The sequence below is a fragment of the Oncorhynchus mykiss genome, chromosome 30, assembly GCF_057628025.1.
Source record: "Oncorhynchus mykiss isolate SJ-2025 chromosome 30, ASM5762802v1, whole genome shotgun sequence".
Classification (NCBI taxonomy): domain Eukaryota; kingdom Metazoa; phylum Chordata; class Actinopteri; order Salmoniformes; family Salmonidae; genus Oncorhynchus; species Oncorhynchus mykiss.
Window position 1 is genome coordinate 40200289 of NC_143051.1, and position 22526 is coordinate 40222814.

The 22526-nt window shown below is 44.5% G+C and overlaps 1 pseudogene; it reads left to right on the plus strand.

Moving 5' to 3' along the window:
- The first annotated feature begins 2655 nt into the window (after positions 1 to 2655).
- LOC149970309 (uncharacterized) lies at positions 2656 to 5336 on the plus strand (annotated as a pseudogene).
- Positions 5337 to 22526: the final 17190 nt, after the last annotated feature.

Sequence of the window (22526 nt, forward strand, 5' to 3'; positions counted from 1 at the left end):
CTCAGTCAAAGAAGGTTGACGGAGAGAGTGAATTGGACAAGGCTGTTGTCATCCCATCTCAGTCAAAGAAGGTTGAAGGAGAGAGTGAGTTGGACGAGGCCGTTGTCATCCATCTCAGTCACAAAAGGTATGATGTATTGTGTTTTGTGTTTTAATGATTCAGTGAAGATTAAAATTCCAAATGAATTTTCCAAGCTTGAGCTAGTAAAGGTCTTCTAATCTAGGAGGCCAAAGGAGAGAGTGAGTTGAATCAGGTTGATCTGAAGACAGCCACATCAACTCTGACACTGGAGGTCGAAGGAGAGAGTGTGATGCAGGAGAATGATGATCTAGAAACATCCGTGGCCATCTCAATCCCAGGAGACTGAACGAGTGGCAAAGGTAAATGCTTCCAGATAACAGTGTGTGTGTGTGTGTGTGTGTGTGTGTGTGTGTGTACATGTCTGTGTCTGTTTGTGCATGCAGACAGTAGTTCGTAAACAGACATTGCGTTAACAGTCCTATGGCGAATTTGATTGAATTCCAGCCTAACTCTGCTTTCTGTCGTCAGGCAGCTATTGTGACCCCCAAGGCTGCAGCCTCCCAGACCAGCCTCACCCTCAGCAGGGGAAAGAGAAGATACCCAGACCTACAAACCTTTGTGCAGGACATGAAGGATTGGTAAGTTGCTCTTTGGCTTCCCCATACATCCCCTAGATATGTTCCCTATTAGAGTCTTTGTCAACAATAGTTCAGTATTTAAGGAATAGGGGCCATTTGGGACGCACCCATAGGGACAATCTCAATTGCATACTCCTCGCGTTCTCTCTTCTCACCTCCATCTCAAAACCCATTGGATGAGAAAGCCCTCCCTTTTGACCTTCTCGCCCAATGGGTTTTGAGAAGTAGGTGAGGAGTCTCGGGCAAATACAAGGACTCAACTGTCCAAATAATGTGTTTAGATGTGGCCTAGTTCCTTAGAGGTCCATCCATAACGTAATCTAAGAGAATAGAGGTAATGTCATGTAGTTTAATTGTACCTTTATTTATTGACTTTTCAGCCATTGGAATATGCTGAGTGAGAATATGCGTGCCGGGTTATAGTAGTTAATGTTGGTAAGATGGACCAAACATTCCAAACTCTTATTTGTGTAAATTGTGCAGGATCTTTAATTCAGAGGTTCCCAAACTTTTTCACTCAGGCCCCCCTTCCAGCATTGGGGAACATCCTGAACCACTGCTTTAATTGACTAGCTTGAGTAAACACATGGTGCAGCAGTGCAGCTCCGTTAACAAACTAACTCTATATGGTCTTTTAACATTTCAGATGAGCAGACATGAGTTTAGTGCCAGGTGCATGGATATTACAAATTGGGTGATGGAGTTTACATCCACTGTGGTCGTTCCCGCCCTTGACCTCACCATGCAGATAGAGCTCTCTGATTCGTCAAGCTCTTCTGGATCAGGAAGTAATGAGGCAAGAGAAATGACCTCTCTTGGCCGCAGAGTCCGATTCAGCTTTAGTGGAGGACCCAGTAGGCGCACCAGCGCTAGAACTGCATGCACCACACAAACTCCCACGTCTTTCCCCTCCTCTCACAGGTGCCTACCCCTATCCCCTCCTCTCACAGATACCTACCCCTATCCCCTCCTCTCACAGGTACCTACCCCTATCCTCTCCTCTCACAGGTACCTACCCCTATCCTCTCCTCTCACAGGTACCTACCCCTATCTCCTTTTCTCACAGGTACCTACCCCTATCCCCTCCTCTCACAGGTACCTACCCCTATCCCCTCCTCTCACAGGTACCTACCCCTATCCCCTCCTCTCACAGGTACCTACCCCTATCTCCTTTTCTCACAGGTACCTACCCCTATCCCCTCCTCTCACAGGTACCCCTATCCCCTTTTCTCATAGGTACCTACCCCTATCTCCTTTTCTCACAGGTACCTACCCCTATCCCCTTTTCTCACAGGTACCTACCCCTATCCCCTTTTCTCACAGGTACCTATCCCCTCCTCTTTACAGGTACTTACCCTTATCCCCTTTTCTCACAGGTACCTACCAATTTCCCCTCCTCTTTACAGGTACTTACCCCTATCCCCTCCTCTCATAGGTACCTACCAATTTCCCCTCCTCTTCTTGTAGGTCTTTCTAAATACATTATTCCCATGTCCCTTGTTATAAGTACAAATATCCATTCCAGATCCACTTAGTAAAAAATACTACTTAGATACTCCCAAATTCTTGGATCGTATTTTGTATTTTGTTACCATGTGCTATTAATTTCTGTTGTGCATTCTGCAGGTCCATGACCTCTTTGCTGGGTGAGTACGAAGAGCGATATGTCTCCTCACCTGAGAGTGGCAATAGAGAGATGAGACACACCACTCAGCACCACTGAGATCTGTGTTTGGAATTTCTGAGGACTCTGTCTTCAACATGGTCCAGAGCGGCCAGTCGCAGAGTGACATCGTACTGCCGTCCAGTCGGAGTAGACGGGAGAATTACAGACCTGTCAAAATACCAACGGACACCAGGTTTATGATGGGTATTGTAGAGTTGGTTACGAACCTTCTCAACTCCAGATTGGCTGAGCTAATGCGAAGTTTCAGTCAGGGAACTCTAGTTCCGCTGTCTGGTAGTATCTCAGCAAGTCAGCAGTTTGCCCAAGAGATGCTAAGCATGGTGTCTGCTAAGATGTATTCCCATGCCATAGAGCATATTGCGCACGGCCACAAGTCTCCCCTTGAGTTAGAGAGGGAGCTTGAGGCCATATTGGGTCCTCTGGCTGGACAGGTTATAGTCATCATCATAGATAGCATCTTCAAGGCTAAAGCCAACGAAGGAAACAAGGGGCGAGCGACCAGCCCCTTGACCTATTTTCTCACTGCCATTTCGGCAGAAATACAAAGCCTAGTTGCTCAGAGATTGGCTAGCAGACCGTCCACCAGACTGTCCAACAACGACCCACTGCTGAACATTTCCAAGTCAAAGGTCTTAAGATAAATTCTACTCAAAATGGCAGAACTCTTTGGCCAAGGTTCAAGTGAAACCTGTCTAGTTCCACTAGTCCAAAGTCAGTCCAACAACTCTGTTTGCGACTGGACTCTGAATGCAGGCACCATTCATCCAAGTAAATTTCTGTCTGACAACAGAATGACAGAAGTGTCATCCAATGTTGTGGATCTTGTACTTGAGGTTTTTGAGAACAGGATTTTTGGATAGCAGGAGCCCGTCAAGGCAACAGAGTGCCTGCTCCTACAACTCATCTAGTGGAGCAATAGATATGAGAGCTCTTGCTGGGGACAAAGGGACTCAGACCTTTTGTCTCTGAGAGTCAACTCTCCACCATGTCCATGACAGATCAGTCATCATCTATTTCTGACTCCACCTTGAAGCAGTTGTGTTGTAGCTCTGCTGTTGCCGCAGCAACTGTCTGTCAAGCAATTAAAACAGAGCTCGAGAGCCAGAGTCCTACCAACCTGTCAGCCAGAGACCTACTATCGTCTCTGGTAGAGAACATTGAGGACATGGATCTCTCTGACATCCTCCTGGGCCCGTCGGCCATTTTGGAAGAGGTTGCTATTATTAAGCACCCAGAGATGTCCACCTCGACAATATACAGGTCTCTGCTTCTCGACTCATCTCTCGTCTCCTCTAACATGGTCACTGAGAGCATTATCTTCAACAGCCCATGCCCATCAGAGGAGAATGTGAGTATTCAGAAGGTGCTCCCTGCTGTTAAAGTTCACATCCTCCATGGTCAACCAGTGGAGTATATCGTCAAAGCTAAGCAATGCATCACTCAGGTCATTCAGGATGCATATGTGACATATACTGGCGTGCTGGATAAAACTGTGGGAAACTGTCGGAAATTCTGTCTGTCTGTTTTTCCGCAGAGAATATTGAGGAGGCATCCTCTGATCTATTTGGTGGAATTATTTCCGACCTGCATGAGGTATCTGAGGTCAATAAGGCCCCCATGCTCACAAAATCAGGTCGCAAAATGTTCTGGGTGGAAGTAAGTTAAGTTTCCCAGAAGATTTATACCAAAACCTTGGACAAACTAAGGATGCTTTTCACCTCTCACCTTCTCACTGAGGGAAAAAAATACTCTTGTGCAAATCGAGCTCTATGACACTGGACTACTTGTAACTGAGACCACTGTGGAGGTATCTCCTGTACAGAAGACAGACAGTAATACCTCTTCAATGTCCTCAGCCTCAGCCCACCAGCTCACCCTCAACACCTACACTAAAGGGGTCATCAAACAGGTGATCTCGGTGCTGAGGGAGGAGACTTTAAAGGAAGACTGCTTCGCTTCTGTTGGGAGAGCACGTCAAATCCGTCCTTTGACTTCATCCAGAAGTTGGACTTCGATAATTTCGAAATTGGAGGACCTCACCATTTCGAGTGACGTGACATCAGCCGAGATTGCCACGCTCACGCAATCTCGTAGTGCAGCCAGCAGAACCTCTAACATTTCCATCCAGAGCTTTCACAGTGCTGAGTTCCGAGCTACAGCCAAACAGATTGTGCGTGAGGCCATTATCAGAGCTGCCTTCGAAGCCAACTGTTCTTTGCCATAGAGCATGCCTAGCATCACCTTCTCACACCATGTGGTTTCTACAACTGAAGATATAGTGAATATGATCATGCAAGACATTGAATGTGTATCCCCGTACAAAGTGGAGGACGCAGACGCCTTCCCACTAGGAGAGAAAAAGCTGCAGTCCCAGCTCAAACCCAGAGTTGTCTTTGACACCTTATTCGATGCTGCTCAAACCATGTACCACAGAGTAAAGAATAGAACGCATTTTTGTATTTTCCACCCGTGTCAGTCACCACAGCCAAAGATGTGCTGGACTCCTCCCCTGTGGAGACACTCAGATGCTCGAAGTCTCCTGACACTGCTCTTGTTAAGGACAGGAGCCACCCTCCGTCTGTGAGAAATGAGAAGCGATTTTCAGAAGTCAGTTTGACTAAAAGGTCTAAAGCCCTTGTGTCTTCGAGTGGCTCTTCCACAGTCCACCATGTAATTGACACATGCAGTGAGGATGTCACTCTGCCCACCAGGAGTATGTCAGTTGTGAGAAACACCAGTTTGAAGAGAGCCTCTCCATGGTAGTGGATTTAGTGAAAGTTGTGAACCTCTTGTGGCTTTACAAGATGGAACAGTGGCAGTCAGCCTGGCAACCTGGTCTCATTCAGGAGATAACCATAAGCCACCAGCTTCAATCCATGACAGGCCACAGAAGCCTCTCTCAACCAGCACTGCCAAAACCAGCACTGAGGAAACTGTCAAAGGACGATGCGTAAGAGCTCGTTTACAGCTTTGCCCAGACTTCTGTTAGCAGACTCCTGGGGCAGTGTTTGGGTAGGCCTATGCCACCCACCACTGACAGGGTTTTGGATCAGGTCATCAAGTTGATGACAGACAAAAAAAAGGCATGAATATTGTTTTTCTGCTTTTCTGATCTTAAACCTTAAACAGCCTGACTGATCTGTCAAGTCTGCAATGGAGGATGGTAAGTGAAAGTACCTCTTCATCTGCATAGGACTTCATTGTAACATGATGCTCACTACATTGCGTTTTATGATGTGAACTTTGCTGGTTGCGTCCAAAATGGCACCTTCTTCCATATTTAGTGCACTACTTGACCAGAGCCAGACCCTATGGGCCCTGTTCAAAAGTTGTGCACTATAAAGGGAAGAGAATGCCTTTTGGGACACAGTGACTGATTTCCATTGTTGCGCCCTCTTCTCCCAGTTATTGTACGCAGGTCGGTCACACCAGCTTGCTCTTCTTACTTAGACACCAGCAATGCCGCAAGTGACATCACTCATGGTGCTGTGGCTGACCTTAATGCTACTGAGGAATTCCCTGCCAGGGGCCTTAAGCCCTGCTGATGTAAAGGCTGACAGCATGGCCCGCCTTCCCTCTGCCAGAGGGGAAGAGACTAAGAAGAACAGGAAGTGGTGCTTCCTACCCAAAATTGGCAAGATTCCAAAGATCAAGATGAAGGTAGCTCTGTGGGGGCTCTGTGTTTTGAGATGATCTAAAATCCCTATTTTCTCTCAGCATTGGAACAATGCTGTTGTCATTGTCTTTAGGAGGTTGAGTGAGGCTGCTGTAATACAATCCTAATACACATGGGAGAGAGTCAATGTCTGTGCCCCAAATTGCAAATTGCCGGTCATGCTGGGGGATGTTGCAGGCAGCAGAACGTTCTCCACGGCGTTTCCAGACTCTGTCACGTCTGTCAAGTGCTCAGTGTGAACCTGCTTTCATCTGTGATGAGCACAGGCCGCCAGTGGCGAATTTGCCAATTTTGGTGTTCTCTGGCAAATGCCAAACGTCCTGCACGGTGTTGGGCTGTAAGCACAACCCCCACCTGTGGACATTGGGCCCTCATACCACCCTCATGGAGTCTGTTTCTGACCGTTTGAGCAGACACATGCACATTTGTGGCCTGCTGGAGGTCATTTTGCAGGGCTCTGGCAGTGCTCCTCCTGCTTCTTCTTGCACAAAGGCGGAGGTAGCGGTCCTGCTGCTGGGTTGTTGCCCTCCTACGACCTCTTCCACGTCTCCTGATGTACTTGCCTGTCTCCTGGTAGCGCCTCCATGCTCTGGACATTAACGCTGACAGACACAGCAAAGCTTCTTGCCACAGCTCGCATTGATGTGCCATCCTGGATGAGCTGCACTACCTGAGCCACTTGTGTGGGTTGTAGACTCCGTCTCATGCTACCACTAGAGTGAAAGCACCGCCAGCATTCAAAAGTGACCAAAACATCAGCCAGGAAGCATAGGAACTGAGAAGTGGTCTGTGGTCACCACCTGCAGAACCACTCCTTTATTGGGGTGTCTTGCTAATTGCCTATAATTTCCACCTGTTGTCTATTCCATTTGCACAACAGCATGTGAATTTTTTTGTCAATCAGTGTTGCTTCCTAAGTGGACAGTTTGATTTCACAGAAGTGTGATTGACTTGGACTTACATTGTGTTGTTTAAGTGTTCCCTTTATTTTTTGAGCAGTGTATATACAGTGCCTTGCGAAAGTATTCGGCCCCCTTGAACTTTGCGACATTTTGCCACATTTCAGGCTTCAAACATAAAGATATAAAACTGTATTTGTCATGTATTGTCATATTATGTCTTGTTCCTGTTCTTTCTCTTCACTCCGTCTCCCTCTGCTGGTCGTATTAGGTTACCTTCTCTTCCTCTCCTTCCCCCAGCTGTTCCTTATCTTCTCTAACTACCTCGTTCACCCTTTTCCCACCTGTTCCTTTTTTCCCTCTGATTAGGTCTCTATTTCTCTCTCTGTTCCTGCTTCTGTCTTTGTCAGATTCTCGTTTGAGTTTCTCATGCCAGAACCAAACTATCGTCTTGTTTGCTTCACCCTTGTCCTGTCCTGTCGGAATCTGCCTGTTCATCTGATGCTACGTGTGATCAGGTACCTCTGTCCTCTACGACCCGCGCCTACCCACAGAGACCAGCAGTCTGTCGCCGCTAACCCAGCTATTCTCCTCTGCTGCTAAGAAGGGGGACTCTTCTGTAAATATCAGAAGGACTTCATGATTTATTTGTCGCCCTCTCTGCGGGTTGTCTATTTTGCCATTATATACATCCGAAGAGGATCTATGTCTTCCCTGTGTTTTGACATTAAAGGACTCTGTTTTTGTTAAACCGCTTTTGGGTCCTCACTCACGTGCATAACAGTATTTTTTTGTGAAGAATCAACAACAAGTGGGACACAATCCTGAAGTGGAACGACATTTATTGGATATTTCAAACTTTTTTAACAAATCAAAAACTGAAAAATTGGGCGTGCAAAATTATTCAGCCCCCTTAAGTTAATACTCTGTAGCGCCACCTTTTGCTGCGATTACAGCTGTAAGTCGCTTGGGGTATGTCTCTATCAGTTTTGCACATCGAGAGACTGAAATTTTTTCCCATTCCTCCTTGCAAAACAGCTCGAGCTCAGTGAGGTTGGATGGAGAGCATTTGTGAACAGCAGTTTTCAGTTCTTTCCACAGATTCTCGATTGGATTCAGGTCTGGACTTTGACTTGGCCATTCTAACACCTGGATATGTTTATTTTTGAACCCTTCCATTGTAGATTTTGCTTTATGTTTTGGATCATTGTCTTGTTGAAAGACAAATCTCTGTCCCAGTCTCAGGTCTTTTGCAGACTCCATCAGGTTTTCTTCCAGAATGGTCCTGTATTTGGCTCCATCCATCTTCCCATCAATTTTAACCATCTTCCCTGTCCCTGCTGAAGAAAATCAGGCCCAAACCATGATGCTGCCACCACCATGTTTGACAGTGGGGGTGGTGTGTTCAGGGTGATGAGCTGTGTTGCTTTTACGCCAAACATAACGTTTTGCATTGTTGCCAAAAAGTTCAATTTTGGTTTCATCTGACCAGAGCACCTTCTTCCACATGTTTGGTGTGTCTCCCAGGTGACTTGTGGCAAACTTTAAACAACACTTTTCATGGATATCTTTAAGAAATGGCTTTCTTCTTGCCACTCTTCCATAAAGGCCAGATTTGTGCAATATACGACTGACTGATTGTTGTCCTATGAACAGAGTCTCCCACCTCAGCTGTAGATCTCTGCAGTTCATCCAGAGTGATCATGGGCCTCTTGGCTGCATCTCTGATCAGTCTTCTCCTTGTATGAGCTGAAAGTTTAGAGGGACGGCCAGGTCTTGGTAGATTTGCAGTGGTCTGATACTCCTTCCATTTCAATATTATCGCTTGCACAGTGCTCCTTGGGATGTTTAAAGCTTGGGAAATATTTTTGTATCCAAATCCGGCTTTAAACTTCTTCACAACAGTATCTCGGACCTGCCTGGTGTGTTCCTTGTTCTTCATGATGCTCTCTGCGCTTTTAACGGACCACTGAGACTATCACAGTGCAGGTGCATTTATACGGAGACTTGATTAGACACAGGTGGATTGTATTTATCATCATTAGTCATTTAGGTCAACATTGGATCATTCAGAGATCCTCACTGAACTTCTGGAGAGAGTTTGCTGCACTGAAAGTAAAGGGGCTGAATAATTTTGCACGCCCAATTTTTCAGTTTTTGATTTGTTAAAAAAGTTTGAAATATCCAATAAATATCGTTCCACTTCATGATTGTGTCCCACTTGTTGTTGATTCTTCACAAAAAAATACAGTTTTATATCTTTATGTTTGAAGCCTGAAATGTGGCAAAAGGTCGCAAAGTTCAAGGGGGCCGAATACTTTCGCAAGGCACTGTATATATATATATATATTTTACCTTCATTTAACAAATTATTATTTACAATGACGGCCTACCCCGGCCAAACCTGGATGGATAAGATGAACAGAGAATACTTCGTAACACTTTCTATGAAGCCCATATCTATAATGCATATACTCAAGTTTACTCATCATTGGGAAAGGTAGGCCAAACGGCCTTGACTCATCATTGGGATAGGTAGAATGTGTTTTGGACACATCCTTTCTGTGCTCTAGCAATTTAAGAACAGATGCCTCTTTCAAGGTGAAGGGGGAGGTTCGGACAGAGCTAAAGGACTGCCGTTTTTTTAGCACTGACCATGTGTAAATATGACTTCTTACATGAGCCTGACAGTGCATCTCACGAAAGACTGAACATAGTTTGGAAAGCAATTGGCTATTGCTTCAAAGAGAAGACAATGAAAAGACTAATCTGTCTTTTTTTAATCAAAATTCTCAACTTAATTGAGCGTACAGTATTTTTGGCATCGGCTATATCCCTGGGTCAGTGCCACTTGAAAGTCGTATTGAAAAAGATTCTGCTAATCTCTATAGTCATATAAAGTGTAGTAGAATTGCATGATAAAAAATATTTTAAACAGGCCAATTTTTTTTCCTGTGAAGAGAAATATATCTGATATAGCCTCGCCTAGGCTTACTCCACCAGGCGCTGCATTGAACAGACGTTTTTTTGCGAACAGTGATTGAGTTATATTATTAGCCTAAATGATGACTATCCAATTTACTAATCACATTAGCAATAGTCAGCTATCTTACATAAGTCTGTAAATGTGATGATGCACGAAATCCTTTATATATATTTTTATGGTGAAAATTAGCTTCCCCTTAACTTGAGACTCGCGCACCTATGACCAAGACAGTTAGGCCTAAACACTCTAAATGTTTCCTTTGCTAATGTTTCCCCCGTCCGTCCGTCGGCTGTCAGTTATGTCGATAACTGTGTACATATGGCACACCAATCACTGACACCGGAAGTCCCATAACCGTCACAGCCCTAGCTGTATGAGTTGAGTTTGTTCAAGAGAGGCTTTGACACCAGATTTGATCAGATTTTGCTTTACTTTTCCTCAGCCTGTGTTTGGTTTCTCTCTCCTTTTCCTGTTAGATGGTGAGGCTGCTTCTCTCCAGAGGAGCCAACATTAATGCTTTTGACAAGAAGGACCGCCGAGCAATCCACTGGGCTGCTTACATGGGTAATGAGTTGACCACATCATTTACATTCTGACTAATGTCCTTATCCCAGTGAGTGAATGAATTGGCTGTGTGTTAGCCTCACAGCTCAGCTGTATGGTCCACCTCTAGTGTCACGCCCTGACCTGAGATATCTCTGTTTTCTTTATATTTTGGTTAGGTCAGGGTGTGACTAGGGTGGATACGCTAGTTTTTGTATTGTCTAGGGGTTTTATATTGTCTAGGGGTTTTGTATGTCTAGGGTTTTGTAGGTCTAGGGTTTTGTAGGTCTAGGTATTTGTAGGTCTAGGTATTTGTAGGTCTAGGTATTTGTAGGTCTAGGTATTTGTAGGTCTAGGTATTTGTATGTTTATGGTGGCATGATATGGTTCCCAATCAGAGACAGCTGTTTATCGTTGTCTCTGATTGGGGATCATATTTAGGTAGCCATTTCCCTTTGGTGTTTGTGGGATCTTGTTCTATGTTTAGTTGCCTGTCTACACTATTCATATCACGGTTCGTTTTTGTTGTTTTGTTAGTTTGTTCAGAGTTTCATTCTTTAAATAAAGAAGAATGTACGCATACCACGCTACACCTTGGTCTCATTCGTATGACGAACGTGACATCTAGTGTCAGAATAATGGACTAAGTATATTGACAAGATGTAGGTTTTCAATTGTACTAACTTGATGTAGGTATTGCTTATGGTGCTGTGTACCACTGTAAACTAACCTCTCTTTCCCTCAATAACTCTGCATCTCTCTCCATCTCTCTCTCTCTCTCTCTCTCTCTCTCTCTCTCTCTCTCTCTCTCCCCATCTCTGTCTCTCTCTCTCTCTCCCCATCTCTGTTTCTCTCTCTGTCTCTCTCTTCCCCGCCATTGAGGTGGTGAAACTGCTGGCCTCTCATGGATCAGAGGTGTCCTGTAAAGACAAGAAGGCCTACACCCCTCTACACTCTGCAGCCTCCAGTGGCATGATCAGCGTGGTTAAGTAACTCCTGGACCTTGGGGTGGAATTTATACACACACCTCCCGCATTCAACTGTGTAGTCACTGTTCAATTACAACTCCACGAAAAGACAGAGCTCTAGTGTGGTGGAGAATGATTTCCTTTTAAGTAATGAAGAGATGGAGGTTTGGCCAGGGGGTTGGGACCAGGGGGTTGGGGCCAGGGGGTTGGGGCCAGGGGGGTTTCATAAACAAGTAATGAAGAGATGGAGATTGGATCCAGAGGGTTGGAGCCCAGTGTGTCGGGACCCAGTGTATCGGGTCAGGGGCTTTTCCTAACCAAGTGACCTGATCAGGAATGTATTCTCTCTCTCTCTCTCTATCAACATGTTAAATGTACAACCAGAGGAAAATAAACTCTGGACAACCTTTACTTTGTAACAGAGATGCATACAAAGCTCTCCCTCGCCCTCCATTTGGCAAATCTGACCATAATTCTATCCTCCGGATTCCTGCTTACATGCACCCGTGACTAGATCAATAAAAAAAGTGGTCAGATGAGGCAGATGCTAAACTACAGGACTGTTTTGCAAGCACAGACTGGAATATGTTCCAGGATTCTTCCGATTCTTCCGAGTACACCACCTCCTTTGGTCGCCTTTCCTTCCAGTTCTCGGCTGCCAATGACTGGAACGAACTGCAAAAATCACTGAAGCTGGAGACTCATATCTCCCTGACTAGCTTTAAGCACCAGCTGTAAGAGCAGCTCACAGATCACTGCACCTGTACATAGCCCATCTGTAAACAGCCCATCCAACTACCTCATCCCCATACTGTATTTATTTATTTTGCTCCTTTGCACCCCAGTATCTCTACTTGCACATTCATCTTCTGCACATCTACCATTCCAGTGTTTAATTGTAATTACTTCGCCACCATGGCCTATTTATTGCCATAACTCCCTTATCTTACCACATTTGCACTCACTGTATAGAGATCTTGTTTTCTTTTTTCTACTATTATTATTGACTGTTTTGTTTATTCCATGTGTAACTCTGTGTTCTTGTATGTGTCAAATTGCTATGCTTTATCTTGGCCAGGTCGCAGTTGCAAATGAGAACTTGTTCTCAACTAGCCTACCTGGTTAAAAAAGGTGATATATATATATATATATATATATATATATATATATATATATATATATATATATATATATATATATATATATATATATATATATATATATATATATATATATATATATATATATATATATATATTTTTTTTTTTTAAACATCAGTCACTAGCTTCATCAATAAGTGCATCGATGACATTGTCCCCACAGTGACTATACGTACACACCCCAACCAGAAGTCATGGATTACAGGCAACATGCGCACTGAGCTAAAGGGTAGAGCTGCTGCTTTCAAAGCTCATCACTATCAATCAATTAATCAAATGTATGTTTTAAAGCCCTTCTTACGTCAGCTGATGTCACAAAGTGCTGTACAGAAACCCAGCCTAAAACCCCAAACAGCAAGTATGCAGGTGTAGAAGCACGGTGGCTAGGAAAAACTCCCTAGAAAGGCCAAAACCTAGTTCATAGATGACCAGCAGGGTCAGATAATAATAATCACAGGGGTTGTATAGGGTGCAACAGGTCAGCACCTCAGGAGTAAATGTCAGTTGGCTTTTCATAGCCAATTATTCAGAGTATCTCTACCATACCTTCTGTCTCTAGAGAGTTGAAAACAGTAGGTCTGGGACAAGGTACCACGTCCGGTGAACAGGTCAGGGTTCCATAACCGCAGGCAGAAACTGGAGCAGCAGCACAACCAAGTGGACTGAGGACAGTAAGGAGTCATCAGGCCAGGTAGTCCTGAGGCATGGCCCTCTGGCTCAGGTCCTGAGAGAGAGAGAGCTTAAATTCACACAGGACACTGGATAAGAGAAAAACTCCAGATGTAACAGACTGACCATAGCCCCCCGACACAAACTACTGCAGCATAAATCCTGGAGGCTGAGATAGTAGGGGTCGAGACTGTGGCCCCGTCCGACGATACCCCTGGACAGGGCCCAACAGGCAGGATATAACCCCACCCACTTTACCAAAGCACAGCCCCCACACCACTAGAGGGATATCTTCAACCACCAACTTACTTTTTTTAATGGCGGTTTTGGAGCAGTGGCTTCTTCCTTGCTGAGTGGCCTTTCAGGTTATTTTGATATAGAACTTGTTTTACTGTGGATATAGATACTTTTGTACCTGTTTCCTCCAGCATCTTCACAAGGTCCTTTGCTGATGTTCTGGGATTGATTTGCACTTTTCGCACCAAAGTACGTTCATCTCTAGGAGACAGAATGCGTCTCCTTCCTGAGCGGTATGACGGCTGTGTGGTCCCATGGGTCCCATATACTTGCGCACTATTGTTTGTACAGATGGACATTGTACCTTCAGTCGTTTGGAGATTAATCCCAAGGATGAACCGGACAATTTATTTTCTGAGGTCATGGCTGATTTCTTTTGATTTTCTCATGATGTCAATCAAAGAGGCACTGAGTTTGAAGGTAGGCCTTGAAATACATCAAAATCAAATCACCGGGGGCAAACTACCGGCACTCCAGGACACCTACACTACCCGATGTCACAGGAAGGCCATATTTTTATTTTTTATTTATTTAACCAGGCAAGTCAGTTAAGAACAAATTCTTATTTTCAATGACGGCCTAGGAACAGTGCCAGTTCAGGGGCAGAACGACAGATTTGTACCTTGTCAGCTCGGGGGTTTGAACTTGCAACCTTCCGGTTACTAGTCCAACGCTCTAACCACTAGGCTACCCTGCCGCCCCCATAAAGATCATTAAGGACAACAACCACCAGAGCCACTACCTGTTCACCCCGCTATCATCCAGAAGGCGAGGTTAGTACAGGTGCATCAAAGCAGGGACCGAGAGAATGAAAAACAGCTTCTATCTCAAGGCCATCAGACTGTTAAACAGCCACCACTAAAATTGAGTGGCTGCTGCCAACATACTGACTCAACTCCAGTCACTTTAACAAGGGAATTGATGGAAATTGATGTAAAAATGTATCACTAGCCACTTTAAACAATGCCACTTAATATAATGTTTACATACCCTACATTACTCATCTCATATGTATATACTGTATGCATTTAAACTGCTGCATCTTGCTGCATCTTGCCATCTTTATGTAATACATGTATCACTAGCCACTTTAAACTATGCCACTTTGTTTATATACCCTACATTACTCATCTCATATGTATATACTGTACTCTATACCATCTACTGCATCTTGCCTATGCCGTTCTATACCATCACTCATTCATATATCTGTATGTACATATTCTTTATCCCTTTACACTTGTGTGTCGGAACGAGAAGCACAAGCATTTCGCTACACTCGCATTAACATCTGCTAATGTGTATGTGACAAATACATTTTGATTTGATGTAAACCTTTAATTGACTCAAATTATGTAAATTAGCCTATCAGAAGCTTCTAAAGCCATGACATAATTTTCTGTAATATTCCAAGCTGTTTAAAGGCACAGTCAACTCACTGTATGTAAACTGACCCACTGGAATTGTGATACAGTGAGTTAAGTGAAATAATCTGTATGCATACAATTGTTGGAAAAAATACTTGTTTACTTAGATGTCATAACCAACTTGCCAAAACAATAGCTTGTTAACAAGAAATTTGTGGAGTGGTTGAAAAACAAGTTTTAATGACTCCAACTTAAGTGTATGTAAACTTCCGACTTCAACTGTATGTATGGCATGGCCAAATCGGAAAGATAGTTAGGAGCAAGCCCATGTAATGCTTTGTGGGTTAGCAGTAAAACCTTGAAATCAGCCCTAGCCTTAACAGGAAGCCAGTGTAGAGAGCCTAGCACTGGAGAAATATGATCAAATTATGGGGTTCTTGTCAATATTTTAGAAGCCGTGTTCAGCACTAACTGAAGCTAAGGACCCAAGGACTAAACACCTCCCTCTGCAAATGGATCCTGGACATCCTGACGGGCCATCCCCAGGTGGAAAGGGTAGGTAACAACACATCCGCCACGCTGATCCTTAACACGGGGGCCCCTCAGGGGTGCGTGCTCAGTCCCCTCCTGTACTCCCTTGTTTACTCATGACTGCACAGCCAAGCTGTGTTTGCCGATGAGACAGCAGTTGTCACGCCCTGATCTGTTTCACCTGTCCTTGTGATTGTCTCCACCCCCCTCCAGGTGTCGCCCATCTTCCCCTGTGTATTTACAGTGCCTTGCGAAAGTATTCGGCCCCCTTGAACTTTGCGACCTTTTGCCACATTTCAGGCTTCAAACATAAAGATATAAAACTGTATTTTTTTGTGAAGAATCAACAACAAGTGGGACACAATCATGAAGTGGAACGACATTTATTGGATATTTCAAACTTTTTTAACAAATCAAAAACTGAAAAATTGGACGTGCAAAATTATTCAGCCCCTTTACTTTCAGTGGCGCAAACTCTCTCCAGAAGTTCAGTGAGGATCTCTGAATGATCCAATGTTGACCTAAATGACTAATGATGATAAATACAATCCACCTGTGTCTAATCAAGTCTCCGTATAAATGCACCTGCACTGTGATAGTCTCAGAGGTCCGTTAAAAGCGCAGAGAGCATCATGAAGAACAAGGAACACACCACAAGTTTAAAGCCGGATTTGGATACAAAAATATTTCCCAAGCTTTAAACATCCCAAGGAGCACTGTGCAAGCGATAATATTGAAATGGAAGGAGTATCAGACCACTGCAAATCTACCAAGACCTGGCCGTCCCTCTAAACTTTCAGCTCATACAAGGAGAAGACTGATCAGAGATGCAGCCAAGAGGCCCATGATCACTCTGGATGAACTGCAGAGATCTACAGCTGAGGTGGGAGACTCTGTCCATAGGACAACAATCAGTCGTATATTGCACAAATCTGGCCTTTATGGAAGAGTGGCAAGAAAGCCATTTCTTAAAGATATCCATAAAAAGTGTTGTTTAAAGTTTGCCACAAGCCACCTGGGAGACACACCAAACATGTGGAAGAAGGTGCTTGGACAGATGAAACCAAAATTGAACTTTTTGGCAACAATGCAAAACGTTATGTTTGGCGTAAAAGCAACACAGCTCATCACCCTGAACACACCATCCCCACTGTCAAACATGGTGGTGGCAGCATCATGGTTTGGGCCTGCTTTTCTTCAGCAGGGACAGGGAAGATGGTTAAAATTGATGGGAAGATGGATGGAGCCAAATACAGGACCATTCTGGAAGAAAACCTGATGGAGTCTGCAAAAGACCTGAGACTGGGACGGAGATTTGTCTTCCAACAAGACAATGATCCAAAACATAAAGCAAAATCTACAATGGAATGGTTCAAAAAATAAACATATCCAGGTGTTAGAATGGCCAAGTCAAAGTCCAGACCTGAATCCAATCGAGAATCTGTGGAAAGAACTGAAAACTGCTGTTCACAAATGCTCTCCATCCAACCTCACTGAGCTCGAGCTGTTTTGCAAGGAGGAATGGGAAAAAATGTCAGTCTCTCGATATGCAAAACTGATAGAGACATACCCCAAGCGACTTACAGCTGTAATCGCAGCAAAAGGTGGCGCTACAAAGTATTAACTTAAGCGGGCTGAATAATTTTGCACGCCCAATTTTTCAGTTTTTGATTTGTTAAAAAAGTTTGAAATATCCAATAAATGTCGTTCCACTTCATGATTGTGTCCCACTTGTTGTTGATTCTTCACAAAAAAAATACAGTTTTATATCTTTATGTTTGAAGCCTGAAATGTGGCAAAAGGTTGCAAAGTTCAAGGGGGCCGAATACTTTCGCAAGGCACTGTATACCTGTGTTTTCTGTTTGCCTGTTGACAGTGCGTCTTGTTTGTTAGAGTCAGCTAGCTTTTTGCGTCTCAGCTCCTCCTTTTTCCCAGTCTCTCTTTTCTTGTCCTCCCCATTTTGACCCTTGCTTGTCCTGACTCTGAGCCCGCCTGCCTGCCTGACCACTCTGCCTGTCCCTGACCACGAGCCTTCCTGCCAATCTCTGGATTATCAACCCCTGCCTACCTTGACCTGTCTTTGCCTGCCCCTGTTGCTACAATTGTCACGATCGTCGTTGTAAGCATACTCAACATCTTTTTTTTCGACATCTTTTTATTTAAGTGAACTGAACAAAAAAACAAAGTACACAACACGTGAAGCTCATGCAGTGCTCACAGGCAGCTACACAAAATCAAGATCCCACAAAGCACCATGGGGAAATGGCTGCCTAAATATGATCCCCAATCAGAGACAATGATTGGGAACCATACCAGGCCAACATAGGAATGAACACCCTAGATAAGAACACCCCTCAGAGTCACACCCCGACCTAACCAAAATAGAGAATAAACAAGGCTCTCTCTATGGTCAGGGCATGACAGTACCCCCCAAAGGTGCGGACTCCGGCCGCAAAACCTGAAACCAACTAGGGAGGGTAGGGGGGTTGACTAGTGTCACTGGTGGCTCCGGTGCGGTCTTTGCCCACGCCCGGACAACGGGTCCGGCCATGGAGCCGGGTAGAACGCTGCACCTGGACTGGGCACCGGCGCCGAGGAAGGCTCCGGCCATGGAGATGAGTTGGCCGCCGTGCCTGGACTGGGCACCGGCGCAGAGGAAGGCTCCTGCCATGGAGCGGGACTAGATGCCGTGCCTGGACTGGGCACCGGCACAGAGGAAGAATTCGACCCTGGAGCGGGACCAGACGCCGTGCCCGGACTGGACATCGGCGCAGAGGAAGGCTCTGGTCTAGGAGCAGGACTGGACGCTGTGCCTGGACAACAATAAACTTTGTTACTTAGACAGTCTGCATCTGGGTCTTACCTTGGTTCTGATAACAGTGGTAGGCCTGATCACCAACAATGACCAAACAGCATATAGGGAGAAGGTCAGAGACCTGGCCGTGTGAGGACAACAACCTCTCCCTCAACTTGATCAAGACAAAAGAGATGATTGTGGACTACAGGGAAAAAAAGGACAGAGCACGCCCCCATTCTCATCAACGGGGCTGTAGTGGAGCAAGTTGAGAGCTTCAAGTTCCTTGGTGTCCACATCACCAACAAACTAACATGGTCCAAGCACACCAAGACAGTTGTGAAGGTCCTACAGCTGCACCATCAAGAGCATCCTGACTGGTTGCATCACTGCCTGGTATGGCAACTGCTCGGCCTCCAACCGCACTTCAGAGGGTAGTGCGTACGGCCCAGTACGTCACTGGGGCCAAGCTTCCTGCCATCCAAGACCTCTATACCAGGCGGTGTCAGAGGAAGTCCCTAAAAATTGTCAAAGACTCCAGCCACCCTAGTCACAGACTGTTCTCTCTGCTACCGCTCGGCAAGCGGTACCGGAGTGACAAGTCTAGGTCCAAGAGGCCTCTGAACAGCTTCTACCCCCAAGCCTTCTGAACATCAAATCAAATGGCTACCAAGACTACTTGCATTTCCCCCCCCCTTTTTTTACCCTGTTGCTGCTTCAAAACAACAAAAATCTCATAATTAAAATTCCTCAAGCATACAATTATTTTACACCATTTTAAAGATAAAATTCTTGTTAATCCAGCCACAGTGTCATGTTTTCAAAACGGCTTTACAGCGAAAGAACCACAAACGATTATGTTAGGTAAGCACCTAGTCACAGAAAAAAAATGCAATTTTTCCAGCCAAAGAGAGGAGTCACAAAAAGCAGAAATATAGATATAATGAATCACTAACCTTTGATCTTCATCAGATGACACTCATAGGACTTCATGTTACACAATACATGTATGTTTTCTGAGTTAAATCTGAGTTTACATTGGCGTGTTATGTTCAGTAGTTCCAAAACATTTGGTGATTTTGCAGAGAGCCACATCAATTTACAGAAATACTTCAGTACACAATCCAAATTCATGACGCGTGAGCAGACAAAGTCAAAAAGTTCCATTACAGTCTGTAGAAACATGTCAAACGAAGTATAGAATCAATCTTTAGGATGTTTTTAACATAAATTTAACATAAATCTTCAATAATGTTCCAACCGGAGAATTCCTTTGTCTGTAGAAATGCAATGGAGAGCAAGCTAACTTTCACATGACCGCGCATGGTCAGCTCATGGAACTCTGCCAGAGCCCTGACTCATTCCCCTCTCATTCGCCCTCACTTCATAGTAGAAGCATCAAACAAGGTTCTAAAGACTGTTGACATCTAGTGGAAGCCTTAGGAATTGCAATATGGCCCCATAGACACTGTATTCTCGATAAGGAATGAGTTAAAAAACTACAAACCTCAGACTTCCCACTTCCTGGTTAGATTTTTACTCAGGTTTTTGCCTGCCAAGTGAGTTATACTCACAGACATCATTCAAACAGTTTTAGAAACTTCAGTGTTTTCTATCCATATCTACTAATAATACTTATTTTCCATCATAATTTGCAAATAAATTCATTAAAAATTCTACAATGTGATTTTCTGGATTTTTTTTCTCATTTTGTCTGTCATAGTTGAAGTGTACCTATGATGAAAATTACAGGCCTCATCTTTTTAAGTGGGAGAACTTGCACAATTGGTGGCTGACTAAATACTTTTTTGCCCCACTGTACTATGAACTTACTAATACTTTTTAATGTATAACAGGCTATGAATATTTCCTTTAACCTGTCACACAGGCACGGTGTCCAGTCCCGCTCCATGGCAAGAGCCTTCCTCTGCGCCGGTGTCCAGTCCAGGCACGGTGTCCAGTCCAGCTCCATAGCCGGAGCATTACTCTGCGCCGGTGCCCAGTCCAGCTCCATAGCCGGAGCATTCCTCTGCGCCGGTGCCCAGTCCAGGCACAGTGTCAAACCCAACTCCATGGCCGGAGCCCTCCTCTGCGACGGGGCCCAGTCCTGGCATGGCGTCCAACCCATCTCCATGGCAGGAGCCTTCCTCTGCACCGATGCCCAGTCCAGGCACGGTGTCCAGTCCCACTCCATGACAGGAGCCTTCCTCGGCGCCGGTGCCCAGTCCAGGCGCGGCGTCCAACCCAGCTCCATGGCCGGAGCCCTCCACTGCGCAGGGGCCCAGTCCAGGTACGGCATCCAATACCACTCCAAGGCCGGAGCCTTCCTCTGTGCCAGTGCCCAGTCCAGGCACGGCATCCAGTCTTGCTCCATGGCCGGATCCGTGGTCTGCGCGGGGCCAAAGACCCGCACCGGAGCCTCCACCGACGTGAGTCAACCCCCCCCCTAACCCTCCCCATTTGGTTTCAGGTTTTATGGCCGGGGTCCGCACCTTTGGGCGGGGGTACTGTCACGCCCTGACCATAGAGAGTCCTCAGGGTTCTCTATGGTGTTGTAGGTCAGGGCGTGACTAGGGGGTGTTCTAGTCGATTATATTTCTGTTTGGTTTGAGTATGGTTCCCAATTAAAGGCAGCTGATGATCGTTGGCTCTGATTGGGGATCATACTTAAGGTGTCCCTGTTCCCACCTGCATTTGTAGGATATTGTTTTATGTACGTGCATGTAGCACCACGGATGTCACGTTTCGTTTATTGGTTTGTTTGGAAGTTTCACTAAAATGAAATATGTGGAACTCAACACGCTGCGGTCCGTCCTTCATAACAAGCGTGACAGTTTTGATGTGTAACAGTTTTCTTCCTGGGAAGGAGAGGCGGACCAAAATGCAGCGTGGTTATTTATAAACATCTTTAATTAAAGATGAAAACGTGAACACTACACAAAATAAGTAAACGTGGAAAAACCGAAACAGTCCTAACTGGTGCAAAACACAGAGACAGGAACAATCACCCACGAAATACCCAAAGAATATGGCTGCCTAAATATGGTTCCCAATCAGAGACAACGATAAACACCTGCCTCTGATTGAGAACCACTCTAGGCAACCATAGACTTACCTAGAATACTACACTGAACACAACCCCATCAATCTACAAAACCCCTAGACAAGACAAACACATAATCACCCATGTCACACCCTGGCCTAACCACAATAAAGAAAACACAGAATACTAAGGCCAGGGCGTGACATGGAGTTTCATGGATTTGCATATGCTGTAATAGGGAAGAGGATCTGATCAAGCATATTGTTATTCTTGATCAATTGTTGATCCAAAAAGTCATACACCTGTTATGGGGTTAATTCCACATCTGTTTGCATTGATTGGTAGTGTATTAGCATGGTATGAGAAAAGATACTTTAAATTGTATTTATAAAATAAATAGTATCCTAAACAGAGAGGAATAAAAAAATGTTATCACATCAACATCTTTCAGAATGTACCTGTTTTCAGTATAGAATGACATGTATACAGATTAAATTTCAACTTTGTGTTTTGTCTTAGTGAATGTTCTTTAGGAAATAGCAAACTCCGTTAGTCCGAGAAACATTAGATGTTTTGTTTGAGAAACCTTGAAATGTACACAATGAGAAGTGATGTAACAGTTTTAACCGGGTAATTGTATCAAATATATATCATTGTATGTTTGAATTAGAGCTCATTTAAAATGTTCATCACTGCCTGGTAAACACATTCTTGTAAATTGGAGCTACTGTACGTGATTATATGGGGCTGCTGTACAGATGAGCACTTGACAAGACGCTGACATTTCTGGGTATGTCACGCATGTATCATAATGTTACGTATTATTATAAAATATATCTGTCAATCAAACAAATGTATTTCTTAAAACCCCTTTTGGCATCTTCAAGAGTTATAACCATTAATGTTGGATGACCCAAATAAATTATTCTCGTTCTCAGCTGGGTATCCTATAGACGTTTTAAGTAATTGAAAGATTAGTGGAATCTGTGGTTAGCTGGACAGGTAGGATGACTGACAGTGAAGGTGAACAGGTGACAGAGGAATGGATGAGACTGAGGCCGGAATTCCTTTAACCGTAAAGTGGTATATTTACTGAGTAGTCTGTGCTGCATAACAAAGGAAACAGAATAACAGATATCCAATCAAATCATATCATAACAATTAGGGAATTCAACAATCCAGTTCATTAAGAAGTCAATAGGAGTCATTTATGCATGTAACTATTTATCATAATCATGAGAATACA